Raw genomic sequence first — 23,704 nt, forward strand, 5'->3', positions numbered from 1 at the left:
TAGAGCAATAATAGAAATAATGAAATAATAATAGCTTCCCTCTTTGGGGCACCTATTTTGCACTAAATTCTCCCTGTCACTTTAAATATTTATTTCTCTTAACCTTTCTGAGATTGTTTTTATTTCCCCCTGTGTGTTTTTATCTCTACAATGGGGAGGTTGGACTAGACCAGTAGTTCTTAACCCTGGTTACACATTAGAAGCACCTGGGGACTCTTAAACAATACCCAAAGCTGGTCCCGCCTCCACAGATTCTAACTGAACTGGATTGAGTCTCAAGATGGGAATTTTTACTGGCAGTGACATGAAGAATAGGTGTCCTTGGTGGGTCTGGGTAAAGGGTGGGTCTTTGAGGACATTGTTTCTCCTCCGCAGCAGCCATTTACCCAGCCGTCGGTTCCGCCCAGGGTGTCAGTACTCCAGTGTTAGCTGGTGGCCTCTGGAGGAAGCCATCCATTGGTGGCAGTATTTCTGGGTACAAAGAGAAGACGGTGGCTTCCCCACCTCTTCTGGGAACTGCCAGCTTGCCTAGCTTCCCTGATAGAACCAAAGCAATGTGCATAAAACTGTTATAGAGAAGAAAGAAGAGAGGAAAATGATGTGTATTGCACACTTTCTGAGTGTCTGGCATTACACAAGGAACATTCATATTTAACCTTCCAAAAACCCTTCTGGGTAGTTTCTAGAATCCCCATTTTTACAGCTCAGAAAGCTTAAGGACGTTGCTGGACATCACACAGCTGATTGAGTGGTCCCTGTACTTACTGTAGGGGCAGTGTTGTGGTTCAGCATGGTGGAGGGTGGAGTGGGGTGCAGAAGTGTAGGTATAAGGCTGGGTGGTGCTTGCCTCACCTCTGCCCCATCATCTCTCTTGACCCCTGCTAGCCTGAGGCCTGGGACCCCTACCGTCTTGCTCCAGCCCCACCTCCACTCCCACCCAGCAGTAGTCCCTGGGCAAACCGTGACTGAGCGCCAGTACAATCTCAGAGCCCTGTGGGACTGGCCCTCCCTTTTCTGGCAAAGAGAGCCAAGCCGTGGATGAAGCCAATGAGGCATGTCCCAGGCCTGCCTTATCAGGACCGCACAGAGCCCAGAACAGCTCACCTTGGGTCCTATGGAAATGGTCTGGAACACTGGGTCCATTCACTTTTGTGAGAACCCAAGGACAAAAGGAAGGTCCCCTGGGGAGGCAGCCCAGGCTCCTCACGGAAGCCTGTCAAGAGATGGGACTAAAGCAGATGGGGGGCTCTGGAGCCACTGAGCAAGGCTGAAACTCCTTCTAAGACTAAACTCCTTCTTTGAAGCCAGTTACGCTGCAAAGATCCTGAGTCTGCACACGGACTGGGGCAATTCTCACCCTGATGACCGACCGTCAGCCTCAGGCTCTGCCCAAGGCGGGATAGTTTCACTTTTGAGGAAGGAGCTCATAATTCCCCTCCCTACTCTTGGAGGGCCTTGGATGGCATCCTGCCCATCCTTCCCTGGCTCAGGGAAGCCATGGGGTCTGGGGTGGAATGTTGGGAAGTAATGCAGACCCCAGACAATTTAGGGGGTGGGCAGGACTGCAGCCTCTCTAATAGAGCCATGGCCAGAGCAGAGGGGAGGGCTGGAGCTGATCTGGAGGGCCCCTCCCCATAGGAATCTACCCACACTTCCACTTAGGCGAGTAGACCTGCAGTTTCACAGCCCCAAGCTGGGCTAAGCCAGTGAGGCCTGGACCAGCTAATAGAAGCCACAAAGAAAGAAAGATTTCTATCACATCATTCATCTTGGGGCTGCCAAGTGGTTTGGGTGTGGAGGACTGGGGAACCTGCTTTTAATTCATTCTTTTTCTTTTCTTTTTTTTTTTTTTTGCCCACACGGCATGTGGGATCTTACTTCCCTGACCAGGGATGGAACCCATGCCCCCTGCATTGGAAGCACAAAGTCTTAACCACTAGACCACCAGGGAATTCCCTAATTCATTCTTTTTTTTTTTTTTTTTTAACAAATATATTTATTTACTTATTTATTTTTGGCTGCTTTGGGTCTTTGTTGCTGCTTGCGGGCTTTCTCTAGTTGCAGTGAGCGGGGGCTACTCTTCGTTGCAGTGCAGAGGTTTCTCACTGCGGTGGCTTCTCTTGTTGCGGAGCACGGGCTCTAGGCATGCGGGCTTCAGTAGTTGTGGCACGAGTGCTCTAGAGTGCAGGCTCAGTAGTTGTGGTACATGGGCTTAGTTGCTTCGCGGCATGTGGGATCTTCCCGGACCAGGGATTGAACCTGTGTCCCTTGCTCTGGCAGGCAGATTCTTAACCACTGGACCACCAGGGAAGTCCTAAAATGGTAAATTTTATGTTATGTGTATCTTACTACAGTTTAAAAAAAGAAGAAAGGATATTTAACGGTGGTTAGCTTAGAAAGCACACCAGACCAGAAAGCGCATCATCAGACAGTCTCATCTGAGGCTGAAAAGAGGCTTCCAGAAGCACCTGCAGGCTTCTGGGGAAGGCATAGTCTTCCCCTTAAGGCTCAAAATGATCCACCGAGGGGGTTAGAAATGAGTTCTTAAAAGCCTGTCAGATGTGCCTCCCTTCTCACCCTTTCTGGCTGTCCTTAGGTCCATGAGATGGGATTATCTCTCTCCTCTCCAGTAAAACTTGGGGGTGCATGTGAGGACCGAGCCAGTAAGCCAGCCCCTGGCATTTTTGCACCCTGCTTTAGGACTGCTGAACCATTTTACAGAATCTTAGCTGTTATGAGTGTGTGAAGTTTGCAGTGGACAATGCAGACTGCATCCAGGCTGAAAGAGCCCGCTAACGATGCAGCAGAAGGTATACTCTCCGGGCAGAGGTCCCATACGCCCCCGGTAGGGGTCTGTGGCAGTGTCTAGGAGCACAGGAGGCCTCGGGAGAGAAGGGATTTACCTGCCTGGAGTGTATTTTTACTTAAAAATTCACAAGAGTGGATCTTATTACGTTTTTACTTAAAACACATATAACATCACTGGAATGACACAAAAGATTAACCTGGTCCTTGTAAAAGGATGACATGCAAATTTGTGAAGCATTTCATATTTTTTTAGCAGTTGATAACTGAAAAGTGAAATTGGAAAAGCAAACCAATTTACAGCAAAACAACAGCAAAAACAGAGAATACTTAAGGATAAATCTAACAAAAGATGTGCAAGACTTACATGCTGAAAACCACAGGTCACTGGGGCACCATCCTGCCCCGTGGCCTGCTGGCTTTGACTACTAGGTTGGGTGACTGCTCAGTTGACCTGACAGCAAGGGCACCAGCCTGTGTTGTTTTTGCCAGAACTGGCAGGGATGGAGTGGGATACGGCTGGCTGGGAAGGGCCAGACAATCAAAACGCTCTCAAAGACAAAGATGACTTGACTCTTTCAGCTAAGGGCCTGTGGCATCCTGCCCTGGTCACCCCATCCTGCCCCTCCCCACCCTGTGATTAGTGTGGTAACTGTGAGTGGTGAGGATGACAGTGAATACTGTGAGAGTCAGAGTTGATGAGTAGATGTGTAACATCCCTGCAGGTACCTACAAGGCTGGTGTTCTCTTGTCTAAGCATCTCTGACCTTAAAGGCATGGTCCTGGGTCAGCCCGGTTCTTGTTTGCTTACCTAGTATGGCTACTCTTTGAGTATGCTTGTGTGTTTATCCTGATTTCATTTCTTAAGTATTATTTCTTATTAAAAAGTGATACTGAGGGACTTCCCTGGTGGCGCAGTGGTTAACAATCTGCCTGCCAATGCAGGGGACGCGGGTTCAAGCCCTGGTCTGGGAAGATCGCACGTGCCGTGGAGCAACTAAGCCCGTGTGCCACAATTACTGAGCCTCCGCCCTAGAGCCCATGAGCCACAACTACTGAGCCCGTGTGCCACAACTACTGAAGCCCACGCACCAAGAGCCCATGCTCCGCAACAAGAGAAGCCACCACAATGAGAAGCCCGCGCACCACAACGAAGAGTAGCCCCTGCTCACCACAGCTAGAGAAAGCCTGCACGCAGCAACGAAGACCCAACGCAGACAAAAATAAATACATAAATATAATTAATTAATTAATTTAAAAACAATGTGATGCTCGGGACTTCCCTGGTGGAACAGTGGTTAAGAATCTGCCTGCCAATGCAGAGCACATAGGTTCAAGCTCTGGTCAGGGAAGATCCCACATGCCTCGGAGCAACTAAGGCCATGTGCTCTAGAGCCTGCAAGGCACAACTACTGAGCCAGCATGTCACAACTACTGAAGTGCGTGCGCCTAGAGCCCGTGCTCTGCAACAAGAGAAGCTACCTCAATGAGAAGTCTGAGCACCACAACGAAGAGTAGCCCCCACTCGCCGCAACTAGAGAAAGCCCACACGCAGCAACGAAGACCCAATGTAGCCCAAAATAAATAAATTAATTAATTTAAAAAATTAAACTTAAAAAAAAGTGATACTCACTTATCATAGAAAATTTAGATAAACAAATTGAATAAACTGAAATAATCACCCAGAGATAACCTCTTGGAAGCCTGTGATGTGGTTCCTGACAATGCCTTCCGGTAGGAACCAATAGTTCCCATTTCAGGATAAGCGAATAGTCCCAGCTGATTACAAAAGTTTTTATTTACAGAAGAATGCCAGCTAATAAATGTCAAAGAAATTATAGCATCAGAAAAACACTCTTTTGCAATCCCTAATGAAACAATTGATTCAGGCAAGGAACGTCAATGGATGCTAAAATCATTAGGTAAACGCTTTCTTGGGGGAAATGATCGGTCTAAAGAAGAAAATATAAAGTTACAATGGGAGGGATCATCTTAACCTAGTTCTTCATCTAGCATCACCACTAGTAGGACATCATCCCGTGCTTTCTGGGGTGATGAATTAGGCAGAGTCAGCAACACCTGGATATATTCTTGCCAAATGTAATCAAGCCTTTAACTTCCAGTTTTCAGAAAATGCAGGGAATAAAGGAACAATTGAAGTGACATCACAAGGAAACAACACATATCTAGACAGGACAGTCAACAAGACGCTGGTGTGGCTTCTTCAAATCACTGTCAGTAGAAACACACAAAAATAACAGAACAGACCAGTGTTTCTTCTAGATTAAAGATACTTAAGACATGTAACAACCAAATCCAATTCTTGGTCCTCTATTGGATTCTGGTTTGAACAACCCATCTAAAGAAGTCATTTTGGGGGAGTAAAAGAAATTTGAGTAAAGACAAGGTATTTGTTCATTTTCTTATGTATTCTTGCAGCTATTCAGGAAAATATGTTTTAAACAGAAACCTATTGAAGTATTTAAGGATGAAAATATTTTATTAGCTTTTTTGATTTTGTTACTTTAAAATACTTAAGCAGAAAAAAAAATAGATGAAACAAATATGACAAAACGTCAAAAGCATTAAATCTGAGTGATGAGTGAATTTGGATGTGGATGATTATTATACCATCACTCTTTCTGTATATTTGAAGTTTTTCACAATAAAAAAATTTTAATAATCAAGAGTATTTAATCAAACATTAAAAAAATCTGGAGATTTCATGTAAAGAAATCCAAATTTCTGGCTTCTCTGGAAACTTCACAGTATCTGGGCCACAGGGTCCATATTTCCAAATGGAAACATCTGGCCCTGAGCAGTGGCTGTTCTTTAGGTTCCTCTCCTGTCCCAAGTATGCCCTCCCCTCTGCTCACTTCACCCACTTATTTACCTGCCTGGCACTTGAAGTCATTTGAGTTTGCCTAAAAAGCCCCAAACAAAAGCAACAATTAAACCAATGCTTCCGGGATACATAGGGAATGAAGGCCCGTGATGAGGAGGAGGGTCCACCCTTATGCTGTAGACTCCCAGGGGCAAAGTAAGAACTTGAGGGCGTGTAGGGTGGGTTTACACCCACGCAGCAGGTCACGGCCCAAAGGTCTCTGTCAAGGTAGTATGGTTGGTTCTAAGGGGGTCTTAGTCATGTGATTTTTAAGTTGTTGATTATATGTTAACATCGGTCATTCCTCTTGGCGCCCCCAACCTATCTTCTTTAGGATGTCCTCAACCGTTTTACTCTGCGCCTCTGGTAAAGCAGAAACCCGAAATGCACTTTCCCAGCTTCCTTTGCAGTTAGGGCCCAGACATGTGACCTGATGTCCACCAATCAGATGCAACCTCAGAGCCTGGATTTGGGAATTGAGCCCCACCCAGTTTGGCGAGGGTGGAGGTGGGCGGAAATGCCCAGCTGCCAGAGGTAGCAGTAGCGGAGTGTGAGCCCAGGGGTCGCACCTGGTCCACACTCAGTCAGGGCAGCAGTGGTGTCTCTTTACAGCAGCTCTGCCTTGTCACAGCTGCCAAGCCTGGCTTCATGCCCTTATAGAGACTCTTAGAAGTAGCTTAAGCCTTTTCTGCTTAAGCTCGCCAGATTGGGTTCAATCGTTTGCAACCAAGAATCCAGAGTGATTTGCCACTTTCTCTCTTTCAGGCCTGTGACTGAAGACGGAAAGAGATAACGTTGCCTGGGATGAAGTCAGAGCCCTTTTCACCCAAGCCCTCCACTTCCCCAAACCCTGGGTCATTTTGGGAGTCATCCCCGCAATGAGATGTGAAGCCCCAGGGTGCTGGGGAGGCATCAGCAAGAGAGGTGCTGAGTGAGGGAGTCACTGTGTGTTGTTGAAGTCTCCAAAAAGAGCATTGTCCTGTCTACCTTGGCAATTAACTCCATGTTTCTTGCCTTGAAAGAGTTAGTCTCACTAATCAGATCAGAGAAGTGAGAGCTAAACTTGTCAAGCCAGCCTAGCAGATTTTCCCTTGGGCCAGTTTGACATTTAAGGATCTCCTAGGATGAATACTTCTTTCGGATGATCCCAGAGCTCAATGGTTAGTATCACCTTGATCCCTTGATCACACTATGATCCTGCGATCCCCATAATCCCCAGAGGCCAAGTTCAGTGGATATGGGGGAAAAGAGAGAGAGAAGAAAAAGAAAAGAAAACCACAGCCATAAATTCAGAATATTGAGAAAGAGTATGTAGAATTATCCAGATCAATTAGTCAAATCATTTATAGCAGCCATATTTAAAAAATGCTCTCTGACTCAACTCTCCTGAAACCACTGTGGGAATGAAACCCACACACATCCTGGGCCCCAGCCATCCACCCACGCGTGCCCTCATAGCACACAATGAGTGAAAAGGGGAGATTTTCACCACCTGCTGACGTCACCCAGACCAACCTCTTCGGTAACCACCTGGGTCTGCCCACCTTCCTGCCTTACTCTGGGACTGGAAGCGGGAACTTAACTCCAAGACACATGTGGAGACAATCTACCACCCAGCCATACCGAAACTCAGGAGGAGTCACTGGATGACTTGGGCTGCAGATAATAATAATGTAATAATAGCCAACAGTTAGTGCTCACTCTGTGCCAAGCACTGTCCTAAGAACCACATATATATTAACATTTCATTTTCATAACTCTGTGAGGTAAGCACCATTATAATCTTCATTTAAATGAGGCACAGGGACTTCCCTGGTGGTCCAGTGGGTAAGACTCTGCGCTCCCAATGCAGGCGACCTGGGTCCGTTCCCTGGTCAGGGAACTAGATCCCGCATGCATGCCACAACTAAGAGTTCACATGCTGCAACTAAGAAGTCTGTATGCCACAACTAAAAGATCCCGCCTGCCACAATTAAAGATCCCGCATGCTACAACGAAGATTCCGTGTGCCGCAACTAAGACCCAGCACGGTCTAAATAAATAAATAAATATTAAAAGAAATAAATAGGGGCTTCCCTGGTTGTGCAGTGGTTAAGAATCCGCCTGCCAATGCAGGGGACATGGGTTCAAGCGCTGGTCTGGGAAGATCCCACATGCTGCAGAGCAACTAAGCCCGTGTGCCATGACTACTGAGCCCGCGTGCCACAACTACTGAAGCCCACATGCCTAGAGCCCGTGCTCCGCAACAAGAGAAGCCACTGCAATGAGAAGCCTGTGCACCACAATGAAGGGTAGCCCCTGCTCACCTCAACTAGAGAAAGCCCACACGCAGCAACGAAGACCCAGCACAGCCAAAAAAAAAATAATAATAATAATAATAAATAAATAAAATTTTAAAATATTAAAATAAATAAATGAGGCACAGAGAGGTTAAGTGACTTGCCCAAAAGTCATATCATCTCCTTCACATACTCTCTACTATTTACTCATAAGGGTAAGAAGCAGAGTGGGAATTGCATTTGTAGAATTGTACCCTAATTTCTGGGAGGGCTTTTTACTCTGAGAATGTCTGGAGGATGAGGCCATTTCTCTAGGCTTTCTGTGAACATTAGGGGTCTCTTCTTATGATCCTCAAGGGTTTTCAGTGGCTCTCTGTGTGTTCAGTTCCCTGGACAAGCACACATGAGGAGCCAGAGGAGCCTGACGTATTGGTAAGACTGCTTAGCTCTCCTCTGACCACATGTGCAGCCTCACTTAACCTCTTTGAGTCTTAGTGTCCTTATCTGTAAATTAGGAATAATACTACTACTCAGCTCATGGAGTTGCTATGAGGGTTAAATGAGATAATGCATGCAGAGCACTTATACAGATTAAATGAATGTTCATGGTAATTATTAGGTATATTTTCTTCCCTATTGTCCATATCCACACACCAGAGTTACATTGCACGCAAAGAATACAGGACAGATGGAGAGCGTCTGAGCTGCCTAACTCTTTCCTAATCCCACAAGAGACTGGGAAACCACTAAAGACCAAGGGAAGGCAGAGGTCACCAGACAGAACTGACCTGGAACAAACGCTTGCAGGATGTTGGCCTGCTGTTGGGAATCATAAAAGACTAATGAAAAATGGGAGCGGGAGAAAAAACAAACTAGTGAGGGGGGTGTGCAATGGCCCCACCTAAACTACAGGGAAGGAACTGTAGGGTCAGAGAGTAGAGAAGACACTGTCCCCATCTATGGAGAACCAAAGGGGACAGGACAGCAAACTAGGCTGCATTTAAATTGTCCTCCAGTTGCAGAACTTGATGCTGAAGCAGGGCGCCCAGCATGGCTCACCCCCAGTCCTTTGCAGAGTCCCATTTTTAATCTGCCTTTACAACTACCTTTTCCTTCTTTCTTGAAAAAAGTTATGATTGTAATTATAATGATAAAATATTTTATACATACAAAATATTATTAAAATTGAACTATTTTAAAGAAAAATAATAGAATGAATATCTATATACTCATCACCCAGCTAAAAAATAACATATGACCAATGCCTTAGAAGCCACTGTGTGTCCCGCCTTGATACCACACCTCCTCCTCCTCATTATCCTGATTCTGGTTTATCCATTCCCCTGATGTTCTGTATATTTGAACCACTTATACATGCTTCTTAAACAATACAGTATTGAGTTGTGCCTGCCTCTGAGCTTTACCTCCTTTCTTTGTTTTCTTCTGATTTTTAAAGATTTTTTCATTCCATTGTTCCCACCCTCCTACTTGTTTGCAACTTACGTGCTTTATGTCTGTTCTTTTGGTGATTACCCTAGCTTCTTCTTTCTTCTTTTCACTGTGGTGAAATATACATAACGTTAAATTTACATTTAACATTTTAACCACTTTTAAGTGTACAATTCAGTGGTGTTAAGTGCACTCAAGCTGCTGTGCAACCATTACCACCATCTATCTTCAGAACTTCATCTTCCCAAAGTGAAACTCTGTACCCATTAAATAATAATGGATACATTATTATCTCCATTTTCCTCTCTCCCAGCCCCTGGAAACCACTATTCTATTTTCTACTTGTAGCATTTTCTTTTCTTTTTTTAATATTTATTTATTTTGTTGCACCATGTCTTAGTTGCAGCAGGTAGTCTCCTTTGTTGTGGCTCCAGGACTCCTTAGTTGCGGCTTGCTGGCTACTTAGTTGCAGCACACAGGCTCCTTAGTTGTGGCATGCAAACTCTTAGTTGCGGCATGCATGTGGGATGTAGTTCCCTGACCAGGGATTGCATCCAGGCCCTCCGCATTAGGAGCACAGAGTCTTATCCACTGCGCCACCAGGGAAGTCCCTGTGGCGTTTTCTTTAACATGCATACCTAACATAGTGAAGTCTAAAGTTCAATCAGTATCTGTGCATTCTTTCCAAATACATAAGGATCTTAGAATTCTTTCATTCCAATCACACTCTCTTAATTTATTTGGTATTCTCATCCAGCACTGTAGCCTGTTTCCCTTGTCACACACACACAAATCTCACAGTAGTAATATTTTTATACACATATTTGTTAACGTCTTTGCTCACCATTCCTTTTTTAAATTTTATTTCAGTTCTTCTATCCAGGATATCTGAACTACAATCTTTAAGTTTTCTTCAGTGAATTTTTTTTGTCAGCACACTCTGTTTTTATTTGTTTGAAATGGTTTTATTTCACCTTCTTTTTAAAAAAATTTTTTTTTCTCTTTGGTCATTTATTTATTTATTTTTAAAGCAAGCATCTGCCTTTTAAAAAATATTTATTTATTTATTTATTTATTTTTGGCTGTGTTGGGTCTTCGTTTCTGTGCGAGGGCTTTCTCTAGTTGTGGCGAGCAGGGGCCACTCTTCATTGCGGTGCGCGGGCCTCTTACTGTCGCGGCCTCTCTTGTTGCAGAGCACAAGCTCCAGATGCGCAGGCTCAGTAGTTGTGGCTCGTGGGCCTAGTTGCTCCGCGGCATGTGGGATCTTCCCAGACCAGGGCTCGAACCCGTGTCCCCTGCATTGGCAGACAGATGCTCAACCACTGCGCCACCAGGGAAGCCCTCACCTTTCTTCTTGAAAGAGCCTTTCACTAGGTGTAGAATTATTGTAGGTCAACAGTTATTTTCTGTTAGCAAATTAAAGCTATTATTCCACCTGCTTTTGGTTCCCTTTGTTGCCATCGAGAAATTGGCCATAGTCTAACTGCTATTTCTTTGTGGGTGATCTGTGCTTTCTCTCCAGCTGCTTTTTAGACTCTCTTGCTCTCACTTTCGCTCTGTGTGTGTGTGTGCGTGCACACTGAATTATGACACCGCATTCCCAATATGCTTCATGGCCAAGCTGGGCCAAGTCATACCATTTACTTCAGTACTTCTCATACTTCAATGTGGATTCAAATCACTGGGGATGGTGTTAAGGTGCAGACCCTGATCTGGCAGGTCTGGGATGGGGCCTGACATTCTGCATGTCTGTCATGATCTCAGGTGCTGCTGGTCCAAGGACCACACTCTGAGTGGCATCATCTAGGAAACTTCACATTGAGCCCCATGTCAGGCACCACTGTGCTAGCTACTTTCTATACATTTTCTAATGTAATAATTACAACATTGGAATTGGAACTTACTCCTCTGAAATGAAACTTACTGTTTTTACTTTCCAGAATAGCGAACTGAGGGTCAGAAAATGATTTTTTTTTTTTGGCCCCACCACCTCGCTTGCAGGATCTTTAATTCCCTGACCAGGGACTGAACCCAGGCCACAGCAGTGAGAGTGCTGAGTCTTAACCACTGGACCACCAGTGAATTCCCAGAAAGATGAAATATTTTACAAAGTTAGTAAGTAGCAGAACTGGGCCCTGAACTTGAGTCTGTATGACTTTATAGCTCATCCTGGGCCTCCTGGTCAGCAAGACTGCTATGGACTGAACTGTGTACCCCCTCCAAATTCATATGTTGAAGCCCTAACTCCCAGGTGGCTATATTTAGAGTAAGGAAGTAATTAAGGTTAAATGAGGTCGTAAGGGTGGTACCCTGATCCAATAGGATTAGTGTCCTCATAAGAGGAAACATCAGAGAGCTTGTTCTCTTTCTCTGCCATGTGAGGGCACAGTGAGAAGGTGGCCTCTGCAAATCAGGAAAAGAGCCTGCACCAGGAACTGAATTGGCTGGCACCTTGATCTTGGTCTTCCCAGGCTCCAGAACTGTGAGAAATAAATTTCTGTTGTTTAAGCCACCCAGTCTGTGGTATTTTGTTATGGCCCAAGCAGACTAGGACAGGGGCCCAGCTGCTGCAGATCAGCCAAGGATGCCAATTAAAATGAACAGCTCCCCTTCTATGGAATGTTGCTCTGCCCAAAAAGAGCAGGACTGGGGTAGAATCAAAATGATGACGATAGTGACGATGATGATAATTCACACCCAAGCCAAAGCCACCTGTAACATTCACAAATGAAAACACATAAAAACAAGCTCAGAACAATAGAACCACCCCGAACATCACAACCTAAATCCAAACATTTTCCTTGAGAAGACAGAAAATGGCACAGCAATCAGGTATTACCCACTAATTTGCTGCACATACTGAGATGGCTGAGTCTGCAGCCTTGTAGAGTGGACAGGTGAAATGAATAAACAAAGCCCTGGCTCTTACAGTTTAGCCAAGCCCCCTGTGCCTGCAAGTCATTGGAAACCATGAGTGTGGTAGGTTAGATACCTGAATGATTCTCCCAATGAGAAAAGGAAAAAACTGAATACTGAATAAAATATTAAACAAAATATCTTTTATTTATTATTTTTTAATTTTTTGGCTGTGCCATGCAGCATGCAGGATCTTAGTTCCCCAACCAGGGATCAAACCCATGCCCCCTGCAGTGGAAGTGTGGAATCTTAACCATTGGACCGCCAGGGAAGTCCCCAAAATATCTTTTAAAATGTATCACTGAACTGATACAAAAATGAGTAATGCACAGATCTCAAAACTGGGGGTAAAGGAGCCCCAAGGCCAGCTGGTACTCTGAGGCTTTCTGCTGGACACTGGATACTGTGAGCTTGTACTTTGATGGCTGCCCCAGGTGAGAGATCAAAGACAAATCTTAGGTTCCATCCAGTGATATGGGAAAAATGCATGCAGATATATCTACATAAATTTTACTGACATAAGGGATGTATGGCACCAATTTACAAATAATAATAAAATATACAATACTCCTTATTGTAAATTCTATATAGAAAACTGATTCACACAAAACACTTAATGATTTTTGCCAAACTCTTGTATCGATAGCCAACCTATGGTTGCAATTCACTGCAATTCTAAAGTGAATGTTGGCTAACACTTTTATTTATGTTAAGGAGGAAGATAAAATGAAACAAAGACATACATTGGCACTTCCTTTGTTAGTCAGTAATGTAAGCTACTTCTTTGCTAAATCAGATAATAATTTTGAATAGTGGAAGAATATTTCCTCAGTTTTTCTGTGCTATTCTCAATGTAATGGCTACAGACACAACACACTTTTAAGTTTAAATTATTAACATTTTCCATCAGTTTCTTAAGGCTAGACAATAAAACATTAAACCAAGCCTTCATTTGTAGCATTTGCTTATTTTCAGGTGTAAATACTCCCACCATGGCTGATTTCAAGCTACCAGTGTGACAGCTCTGAACATCACAGTACTATTATATAGGATTTCCACCACCGTAGAGACCACTATAAAGACTGATGAAGCAGATTTGAAAAAGAACCAAATCAATGTATAATAATTGAAATAAAATATTCTGTGGATGACCATGAAGAAATAGACAAATCCAGAATGTGGAACATACTACAAGATCATTCTTTGGTTTCATCAAAAATCAATGTAAAAAAAAAAAAGTGAGGTGAGGGAGAGGAGGAACAGTCCTAGATTAAAGATAAGAGATAAAATAACCAAATGTATTGTGTATCCCTTGACTGAATCCTGGTTTGAAAATGTAGCTATAAAAAATATTTTAGGGCTTCCCTGGTGGCGCAGTGCTTGGGAGTCCGCCTGCTGATGCAGGGGACATGGGTTCGTGCCCCGGTCCAGGAGGATCCCACATGCCGCAGAGCGGCTGGGTCCGTGAGCCGTGGCTGCTGAGCCTGCGCGTCCGGAGCCTGTGCTCCGCAACGGGAGAGGCCACAGCAGTGAGAGGCCCGCGTACCGCAAAAAAAAAAAAAAAAAAAAGTATTTTAGAGTCAATTGGAGAAATTTTAATACACTCGGTATTAGCCAGGATTAAGGGATTATTGTTATTTTTCGTGGGTGTGATAATGATATTGAGTTATTTAGGAGAATGCTTTTTAAAAAAAGAGATACATGCTGAAGTATTTAATATTGAAGTATCTTGATGTCTGTTATTTATTTTAATTAAGATAGTTCAACAAACACATATAAATGAAACAAGTATGACAAGATGTTAAAATGATTGAATTTAGGTCACAAGAATATAGGTGGTTATTATACAATTCTTTCCTTTATATTTAATGTTTGAAATTTTCCATAATTCAAAACAAATTTTTTCAACAGTAAATGGTTTAAATCAGGGGTTAGCAAACTTTTTCTTTTCAGGAGAGAGCCAGGGCCAGGCAGCCCTGAGAATTGAAGGGAAGGGAGGGGAACCTGAAGAATTGGGACTGCTGAGAGCTGACACCAGGCCAAGCTCCCGCCATCCACTTGCACTGCCTAGAGGGGCAACACCGGGCAAGGTCCGCACTGTGCTGCTGCTCTCCAAGGGGTCTTTTTTTTTGGCCTCGCCATGCAGCATGCAGGATCTTGCTGCCCAGGGATCGAACCCATGCCCCCAGCATTGGGAGCATGGAGTCTTAACCACTAGACCACCAGGGAAGTCCCTCCAAGGGGTCTTACTGGTCGGTTGTGTCAGTGGTTACTGGTGACTATAAAAGGCTCATCCTCAGTCAGTTCTTCTCTTATCTGAACTCTTAGCTGTTGACAGAATCTGCCGTTTTACTCTCATCTCTGGGACTTTGTACCTTTCTTCCCCATCATTTTTCCCTGACTCATTCCTGCTCCTTCCTGAAAACTCAGCTTGAAGGCCACCTTTTCCAGGAAGCTGTCTCTGCCCCTCCTTAACTAACTGCTCCCTTCCCAGCCTGTCTTCCCCACACTCATGTCTCACATACTTTAGGGATGCTGTGCACCTGCCTGCCTTTCCCTCTAGTTCCTTGGAAAAGTCTAGAGAGTTGTGAGGTTAGGAGGGCATGCTCAGGATTGAATGCTGGCTGTGCCACTTCCCAGCTCTGTGAATTTGAACAAGTCTCTGAATTTCTAGGACCTTCACTTTCCTCATTGGTAAGATGGAGGCACAGATCTTTTGAGAATTAAATGAGGTAAGAGGTGAATGGCATGCGAGACTTTGAGCTACAACACAGGTGTGCAAGAAACACCACACTTCCTTATTTTCTTTAAATCAGCTTAAGTCTGACTCCAATAGGCTGGAGGGGAATTCAATTTCAGTTCTTACTGGGGCTTTCCTCCTCTCTCTCTTTCTCTCTGTTCACACATGAAAACTTTCATGATGTATGGAGAATGGGAGAAGGGCCCTAGATCTTGAGTCCCACCCTGGACGTCAGAGATTTGCACACTTGAGTATGTAGGATAGTGGTTGTGGTTAAGGGAGAGTTCAAGAGTCGGTCCAGCCTCCACCCCACAACAGCTGTGTTGCTATGATAAATTCACTTGACCTCTCTGACCCTCAGTTTCTTCATTCTTAAAGTGAGGGTTGTTCTAAGGACTCAAGCCAGTCCATAGAAAGCACTTAGCGCAGAGTAAATATAAAGCATGTGGCACCCGGAAATAGTTAATTCAATAAAAGTTAGCCATTATTATTATAATGTACAATGTATTTATTATTCATCTTGTAGTCAGCCATCTTGCTAAATTCTCTTATTATTTCTAACAACTTGTTTGTAGATTCATCTTTTGGCTTTCCATGCAGACAATTGCATAATTTGCAAGGATAGTTTTATTTCCTCCTCTCCAATCTTTATCCTTCCATTCGTTTTATGACCTGACTGTGACCTCTGGAATAATGCTAAATAGAAAGGATGATAGAGGGCCTTGTCCTCATCTGGATTTTAAAAAGGATGCTTCCTATTTTCCCCACTAAGAATGATGTTTCCTATAGCTTTTCAGTAAATTAAGGTAATCGGTGTATTTACATTCTTTGTTGTCTATTTGCTGACCTTCTCTCTCCAGTGGCCTTTAGACCCTTGATGACAGGGATTGTATGTGCCATGAATCAGGACAATTCCCACAGGGTTTAATTTACTGGTGGCCTGTCATTAGCCAAGGCTCTGGGCTTCCTGCCCCATTTGAGGCTGCACTGGAGTCCAGCCTTCAGCCTGCACCAGAGTCCAGCCTTGAGCCTGCACCACTAGCCCTCTTTCCCATTGCTGGTTGATTACAAGAGTTTCGTGGGAAACCTTTTAAATAGAGAAGACCTCAGTCCACCTCCTGTGTTCCTCCTTTCCTCCCACACCACTACCACACTCAGAATACTTCTGACACCAGTTGTGTGGGTTTTTTCCCCCAACAAGCAATTCTCTGTGACACCAGCTGGGTGTCCTACAATTTAACTCAATTCTGACACTATCTACCTGGAGAGAGTGTCAGATCCCATAGGTTAAGGGCTCAGTCCCATGAGACTGGCCCCCTGCTTCAGATGCCAATGGCACATAGTAGGTCCCCAAGTTATGCACAACTTCTGTCTAACTTGGCTACAAATCAAAAGTTCCCACAACCTCCTCCCCCTTGGATCTGATTACTTGCTAGAGCAGCTCACAGAACTCAGGGAAACACTTATGTTTCCCAGTTTATTAAAGACTATGATGAAGGATGCAGATAACAGCCAGATGAAGAGATACACAGGGCGAGGCCTGGAAGGGTCCTGAGCACAGGATTTTCTTTGGGTTTTTTGTGTTGTTGTTTTAATTTTTATTGGAGTATAGTTGCTTTACAATGTTGTGTTGATTTCTGCTGTATAGCAAAGTGAATCAGCTATATGTATACATATATCTACTCTTTTTTGGATTTCCTTCCCATTTATGTCACCGCAGAGCATTAAGAAGAGTTCCCTGGAGCACAGGATTTTCCCTCCCTGTGGAGCTGGAGCATGTCAGCCTCCTAGTACATGGATGTGTTTACCAACCTGCAAGCTCCCTAAACCCCACACTACTGGGATTCTATGGAGGCTTCCTCACATGGGCATGATCAATTACTGACTCCCTTTCCAGCCCCTTTCCCCTCTCTAGAGAATGGGGAGCATGGCTGAAAATTCCAAGCTTCTAATCATGGCTTGATCTCTCTGGCGACCAGCTCCCATTAAGAGCCCACCCAGAGTCACCTCACTAGAACAAAAGACACTCCTATCACCTAGAAAATTCCAAGGGATTTAGGAGCCCTGTGTCAGGGACCAGGTCAAAGACCAAATATTAGAACAAAAGATGCCTCTAATGCTCTTATCATTTTTTTACAAGGGTGTTTTTTGTTTGTTTGTTTGTTTTACACTCAGGTTGCCCTGTGTCAGGAGCTGGAACTGACAGAGACCAATGTACCTTGCTTTTTCACATCCAGGATAACCAAAGGGGATCAGGTGCTGGCTAACCTCTTCCTTGGACCCTGGCTCCTAATCTCAAGGCAAACAAGGCCCCAAATCAAATCCATCCCAGAGGAATGACCCAGAGAACAGTTGGCATCTTTCCCAGATTCTTATTTAAGATCTTTTCCTTTTCCTGGGAGCTCCAACAAGTGGGGTTCCAGGTGGGGCCTGGTGACCCTCTGTGGAGTCCAGCTTACACTGCAGATAATGAACAACCCGCTTCTCTCCCTCTTTCAACACTGAGTCCCTTCCCCACTCTGCATTCCTCCCCTCTCTGACTCCCTGTCTATCAAGGCCTGACCTTGAAGCCTCACAGTTTGCCCTTTACCCTGCATGCCTATCAGCATCTCTCTATAATTGTCAGGGGTCAGGCAGACGCTCCCTCTCCCTAGAAGTGAAGGAGGCTGTCCTCTCAGGCCATTTGGCTGAGCCAGCACCTTGTCACACACAGATGGATCCACTTTAGACCTGCTTGTAGGGGGGACCACCAGGCCTGCTCAGACCTCCAGTCCTACACGTGATTCCTACTTTTCTGCAACTCTCTGGCTTTCTCACAACTCCATGTATCTGACCTCCCTAATTAGTACATAGGGAGAAATATACTTATCTGTACTTCATAGACAGATATATGCTTAATAAAGAAACTGAACCCCTGCTGGGTTCTGCAGGGTCCACAGTGAGCACCTGATTCCCAGGTAAGAGGTCTGGGGCCTGGAGGACCATTGGGAGAGGTAGGGCCTTGGGGACTTGCACTTTTGCTAGCCCTGCCTTACATTATGTAGAGCATATTAAAATGCCTCTGCATTTCACATTAAATATAAACTTGCCCTAAAATCATTTGAAATGATGTGGGGACATTTCTTTCTCTTCTTCCTGCTACAAAAATATATTGTAAAATTTTATTACATTTTTCATAAATAAAATAAAGAATAATATAATAAAAAGCTGGTGGTACTCACCACCAGCTTAAGCGATAAAATGTTCCCAGGATAGCTGAAATATCCTGTGTACCTCTCTCTGCTACCCTCCCCTCCCTACAAAGGAAACTACCATCCTGAATTTTGAGTGTATTGTTCCTACGGATTTCCTTAAGCTTTATATATATTTCTGAAACAGATTGAAAATGTTTGCATTTTCAGCTCTATCACAGTGATTTACGAAAATAATTTTTACAATTTTGCATTTGAAGTTATCTGGTTACAAGTTACTTACGTTCCGATTGGTTCTGATTCTTAGCCGTCATCACTTAGATTCTTGTAGAATGAAAAAATCTAACATATAAATGGATTTCAAATGTTATTAAATGTTTGTGAAGACAGTTAAGGAAGTTAAAATAATAGTGTTTTGTAGACTAGTTTTGGTTTTGCACTTTTCCTGTTGTATTTCGAGGCCAAACACCTTTTTCCCAGGTGATATAAACGCTTCTATTGATAGGAAAACCTCCTAGGCCTAGCACTTGTCCAGAGTCTCTGAGGGGTACAACAGGCTGGCTGTGCCCACCACAGAGCAACAGCAGCGGCAAAATTAAGCTGACACTTTGGAGCACCCACTGAGCCAGGCCCCCCTGTCCTCAGCCTTTCACATCTGCCTATGAATTCACTTACTCCTATCAGGTAGATGCTACAGCCATCCCACTTTCTATTAGAGGAAATAGGCACCAGGCAGTCCTGTGCCAGGTGGAAAGGGGTGGAGCTGGGATTTGAACCCAGGCAGCTGCCACCCTTCCTCCTACTGCCTTCCATTTTCTGAGCCCCACCTGTACCGTACATGAACGTGTACGGTATCAGAATCCTCTCAAGGACCAGGCATTGTTATCCCCATTTTATGAGGGAACCTAGCTCAGAGACTTGCTCCGGGTCACGCGGTTGAAAGAGGTGGCAGATTTGGGATTTGAATCTGCGCCTGCGTGATTCCAAATGCTGTGTGTGATTTTCGGGACACGGCACTGCTGCCCTCTCCCAACCTTGCCGCTTGGCATCCAGGCCGAGTTCCCTCCTGCTCACATCTCCTCCCTCAACTCATCCCTTTAAGGGAGGGAAGGATCTGCAGGTGTTAGGGGTGGGTGAAGAGGGGCACCGACCTAGCTCACCCTCACCCAGATTCCAGGCCTCTGTCAGCCCAGGGCCTCTGCAGTAGGGAGGGGGCTCTTTATCTGCAAGTCCTGGCACCGTGCCTCTTCCTCCCCTCCCTGCCAGCTCTCCCTCCCACACCCCCCTTCTCTCCCCACCCACCTCCTACCCAGGGTGGTGAGTAGGTGGTTAGAAGCAGGCCTCACTGCTTTCTGCTTTCCACGTGATAGTCTCAGCTGACTGGCTCCCCTCCCCCTGCAGATCCCCTTTATCTTGAGCCATCAGAATCTCTCTGGAGAGCACCCTCCCCTCCCCCAAGGTCACCTCCAGGGGCTTTGGCTCTTGCTCACTGAACAGGCTCCCTTCTTCCTGGAAATGGAAGATGGTTTTAAAGAGCCAGATCCTTCCCTGGAGTCTTCTACTTTCCACCCCAGGGAACAGAATCAGAGTGAAGGTGGGGCGGGGAAGGGAAGGACCATGGCTTGGAACCAGAAGACTAGGGTTTTGTCTCTGGGTCTGTGCCTCATTCGTTGTCTGACCTTGGACTAGTTGCATCCTCTTTCTGGGCCTCAGTTTCCTCAACTAGAGAGTGTGGCTGGACCAGATGCTCTCCAAGATCCTTTTCTTCTAGAGGTGTCTGACTAAATCTATCCCATGCCCTGCAACGTTGGATATGTGACAGGTATATATACATATAATTTTTTTTCTTTAACTAGAAATACGAGCAAACCTGTCTCCTGCTATTTCAGGAAGAAGTCTCACTGACTTTTCAGCCCAGAGAGGGAAGAGAAAACCAAGGTGAAACTAATACCTAGGGGAGAGAGGAGGAACTCTCAGGCTGAAGCAGGAAGGGGGAGGGAATTCCAGGGTACAATTTTGGAAGTACACTAGAATCAGAGATGGAGTTTTTTTTGTTTTGGGTTTTTAAAAAGTATTTATTTATTTATTTGGCTGTGTCGGGTCTTAGTTGCGGCACGTGGGATCTTTATTGTGGCACGCAGGCTTCTCTCTAGTTGTGGCACGTGGGCTTAGTTGCCCCAGCATGTAGGATCTTAGTCTCCCAACCAGGGATCAAACCTGTGTCCCCTGCAGTGGAAGGCAGATTTTTTTTTTTTTTTTTTTTTTTAGGTTCACTAACTTTATTTTAAAAATCATAAAACGTTTCTTACAAAAAAGCATTACATTCTGCACACTGGTCTGAATAGATGCCAGGGATATATGGACTATTGTTACTTTTCCTCCCTGTCCCACCCCTTCAGATGTTACAGCGACCACAAAGCAAAGTGTTCACAATAATTAGATGGGGGGACTTTTTTTAAACCACCAACAATGAACAAAAATTAAAATTCACTCTGCCGCTGTTTGAAAATTTCAGTGTTAGTTTTTGCGTACCCTCCCCCAACCCCCAACCCTGTTTGTAAGGAACTAAAACATTTCATCTGGTGAACAGCAAAGATTTCACTACACCTCAAATTCAGAATACCTACGAGGTAGAGGAATGTTGGCTTTTTAAACAGAAGCAGATTAAAAAAAAAAAAAGATGCAGGACTCCTTCAGTTCTTCACTAGTCTTAGAAAAATTTTCCAGAATACTGCTTCACACTGTCCTGCAGCAAATCCTGTGCATTCTGTATCTGGTCCCGTGTTCCTATAATGGTAATGATCTGATCTTCGGACACTTCTAAAGGCTCATCAATTTTGATTGAAGCTCCTGACTCATGACGGATTTGTTTAATCTGCTGACCACATTTGCCAATAATCGATCCAGCCAAATCTTTGGGAATAGTTACTTGTGTAGTAATAATAGGTCCGCCAAGATCACCATATGAGCCACAACCTCCAGCATAGGAATAATCACATCCAGGGCCACCCTGTGGTTCATAAGCCATCTGCCACTCTGATGGGCTCCATGCATCTACTGCAGAGTCCCAGGTTTCATCAGCACTGAAACCAACCATGCCATCATAACGGTCTCCAGGTCTCCCTCTTCTGTCATAGGCCGTTAGATCTCCTCCTCTAGGTGGTGGTGGTGGAGGAAGAGGAAGATTCCGAGCTCTGCCACCACCCGAGCCCCCTCGTCCAGGAGGAGGTGGAGGAGGTCCTGGACGGGCTCCTATCATCACAATCTCTTCTGGATGGAGGCATGGGACGCCCACGCCGACCAGGAGGCATTCTGTCAAAACCACCTCTTCCCCGCATGGGAAATCCCATGGGACATCCACAGCGGTCATCGACCATCATTGTAAAACCACCATAATCATAGATTTCATCGTAAAATTTGGGATCATAAGGCTAAGCATGTCCTTTGATGGGAGACTGATATAAGATCAAGGATGATCTTTATGCACTCTACAACCCTATCAGGTTTTCCTCCAATAAGAACGAATCTGTCAGTGGATTGAGGACAATGTTCCTGGAAAAGCTTGATTGCTGTCTGAGTGTTCTCTCGAAGTTCTTTGATTTTAGCACCTTTGACACCAATAATTCCTCCAGCCAGACTCTGATGAATCGACAGTCTCAACTCACAGTCAAAGTCGCTTCCTTTATAGTGTTGGTAATTTAAGCATTCCACAGCATCAGATTTGAGCGGGAGCTGGCTGGTTGCAGTGAGTGATGGCAACTGCAGGCCCTTTTCCAAGGTAGGGATGATTTTCTTCAGAATTTCTCCGATTGTTTCAATATTAGCACTGTTCAGTATGCGCTCGGGGCCACTGCTGTCTGGGACTGAAACACTGGCATTGTAGTCTGTACGGAGAGCCTTAATATCTTGCCTCATTTTCCAATCACTGCCCCAGCATTCTTGCTCTGCAGCAGAATGAGTAATTCAACCATCTCATCAGTGTTTCTAGATCTTTTAAAAGCTTGTTCCTCTTCCTATCTTTAGCAGGGCGTTTATCAAATCCGCCACTGGTTTCGGTGTTGGGAAGGGTTTCCTCTGGCTGTTCAGTTTCCATTTTCTTGTATTAAAGGGACACAACAATCAGTTATTAAATATATCCTTGCAGGGCAGAACTGAAGTGTTCTGGGTGGGACCAACTGACATCCTAGTGCTGCAGTAACCGGGCAAGGCTACCGTCCCTATTGGAAGGCGGATTCTTAACCACTGGACCACCGGGGAAGTCCCAGGGATGGAGCTTTTGAAAATGGGATGCCTGAGCCGTACTCCAGACCAATTAAATCAGAATTTCTGGGCATGGCCGTGATGTAGGTGTAACAAACCCAGTTAGAAGTAGTTGGAGGAGTAATAGTTATAAGAGGAGACCTTTAAAAAATAAGGTTGCAGTTATCAGCTGCCAGCAGACATTGTTTTGAGAATAGCTGGTGGCATCCCAAGTCTGACATAGCTCAGAAAACTCAATTTCTTGGCAATACAAGAACTTGTCTAAAATCACACCCATAGTGTCACCTAGTTATTTCCTTGGATGTCTGAACCACAGCTACTCCATTTTGACTTTTAATTGTAATTCTCTCCTTAATAGCCAAAGCAGATGTCACTGTTAATGATGTTAGTGTTTCTCTGGGTATGAGAAGATACAAGAGTTTGGGCTCATAAAATCTTCTCCTGAAAATATCTAACTATCTGAAGGCTTGTTCTGCCAGTTTTTCCCAGAGCACAGAGTGCCTCATTCCTGATCTCCACCCTAAACTCCTTTCAGGGGGTGTTGAAGGTCAGCAGCTGCAGCAGCTCCTGATTTAATCTTTGTAGAGGCACATGGCAAGTGCCAATGGCAAGTGCCAATTTGTAGGTGACAGGGCCTCCTCGTGGTTATAAATTTAACCATGGTTTGGGAGGCATTTCATGACCATTTTGTCCCATGGTGCCAGGAATGCTCATTCCCAGGTCTGGTGAAGATTTTGCTGATAGGCTACTCAATGTACTATTATTGGACTAGGCCTTACAAGCAGCAGAAAGTCTCTGGACCACCTGTCTTACTAGTCTCTTATGGTCCAGGAAAATATTCCCTCTTGTTGCTTCTTCCCATATCTAGAGTTACACTCTTACAATTATTGATCTCATATGGAACTATATATCATCATTTTATCAGAGGCTCAGTCACACATTTGGTAATGTAAGAAACAACAATTTTGTAAAACAGACAATATAAAAAATATATATAGCTAGTAGTATTAGTAAGTTCATAAGTAAGAATTAAGCCAAGAACTTCCATTAGGTGTGGCCCAATATATCCCAGGTCATCTGACTTATCTTTATCTTATCAATCCTTATCTTTCAGGGAAATTATATATTGGCACTGTCCATAAGGCACCCAGCCCAGTTTCCTAGTGTTACTAGACTGACT

General features: G+C 44.5%; 1 non-coding gene and 1 pseudogene across 1 annotated transcript; one reads left to right on the forward strand and one right to left on the reverse strand.

Annotated features, from left to right (window-relative positions):
• The first annotated feature begins 2,954 nt into the window (after positions 1-2,954).
• On the forward strand, positions 2,955-3,057 carry LOC112414228 (U6 spliceosomal RNA). The gene has a single exon (XR_003006109.1). It is a non-coding gene; the product is annotated as a U6 spliceosomal RNA (small nuclear RNA).
• Positions 3,058-20,902: 17,845 nt separating this feature from the next.
• On the reverse strand, positions 20,903-22,357 carry LOC112414207 (heterogeneous nuclear ribonucleoprotein K pseudogene; annotated as a pseudogene).
• Between the last annotated feature and the right edge of the window lie 1,347 nt (positions 22,358-23,704).

Source organism: Neophocaena asiaeorientalis, unplaced genomic scaffold (genome assembly GCF_003031525.2).
Source record: "Neophocaena asiaeorientalis asiaeorientalis breed wild unplaced genomic scaffold, Neophocaena_asiaeorientalis_V1.1 scaffold346, whole genome shotgun sequence".
Classification (NCBI taxonomy): Eukaryota; Metazoa; Chordata; class Mammalia; order Artiodactyla; family Phocoenidae; genus Neophocaena; species Neophocaena asiaeorientalis.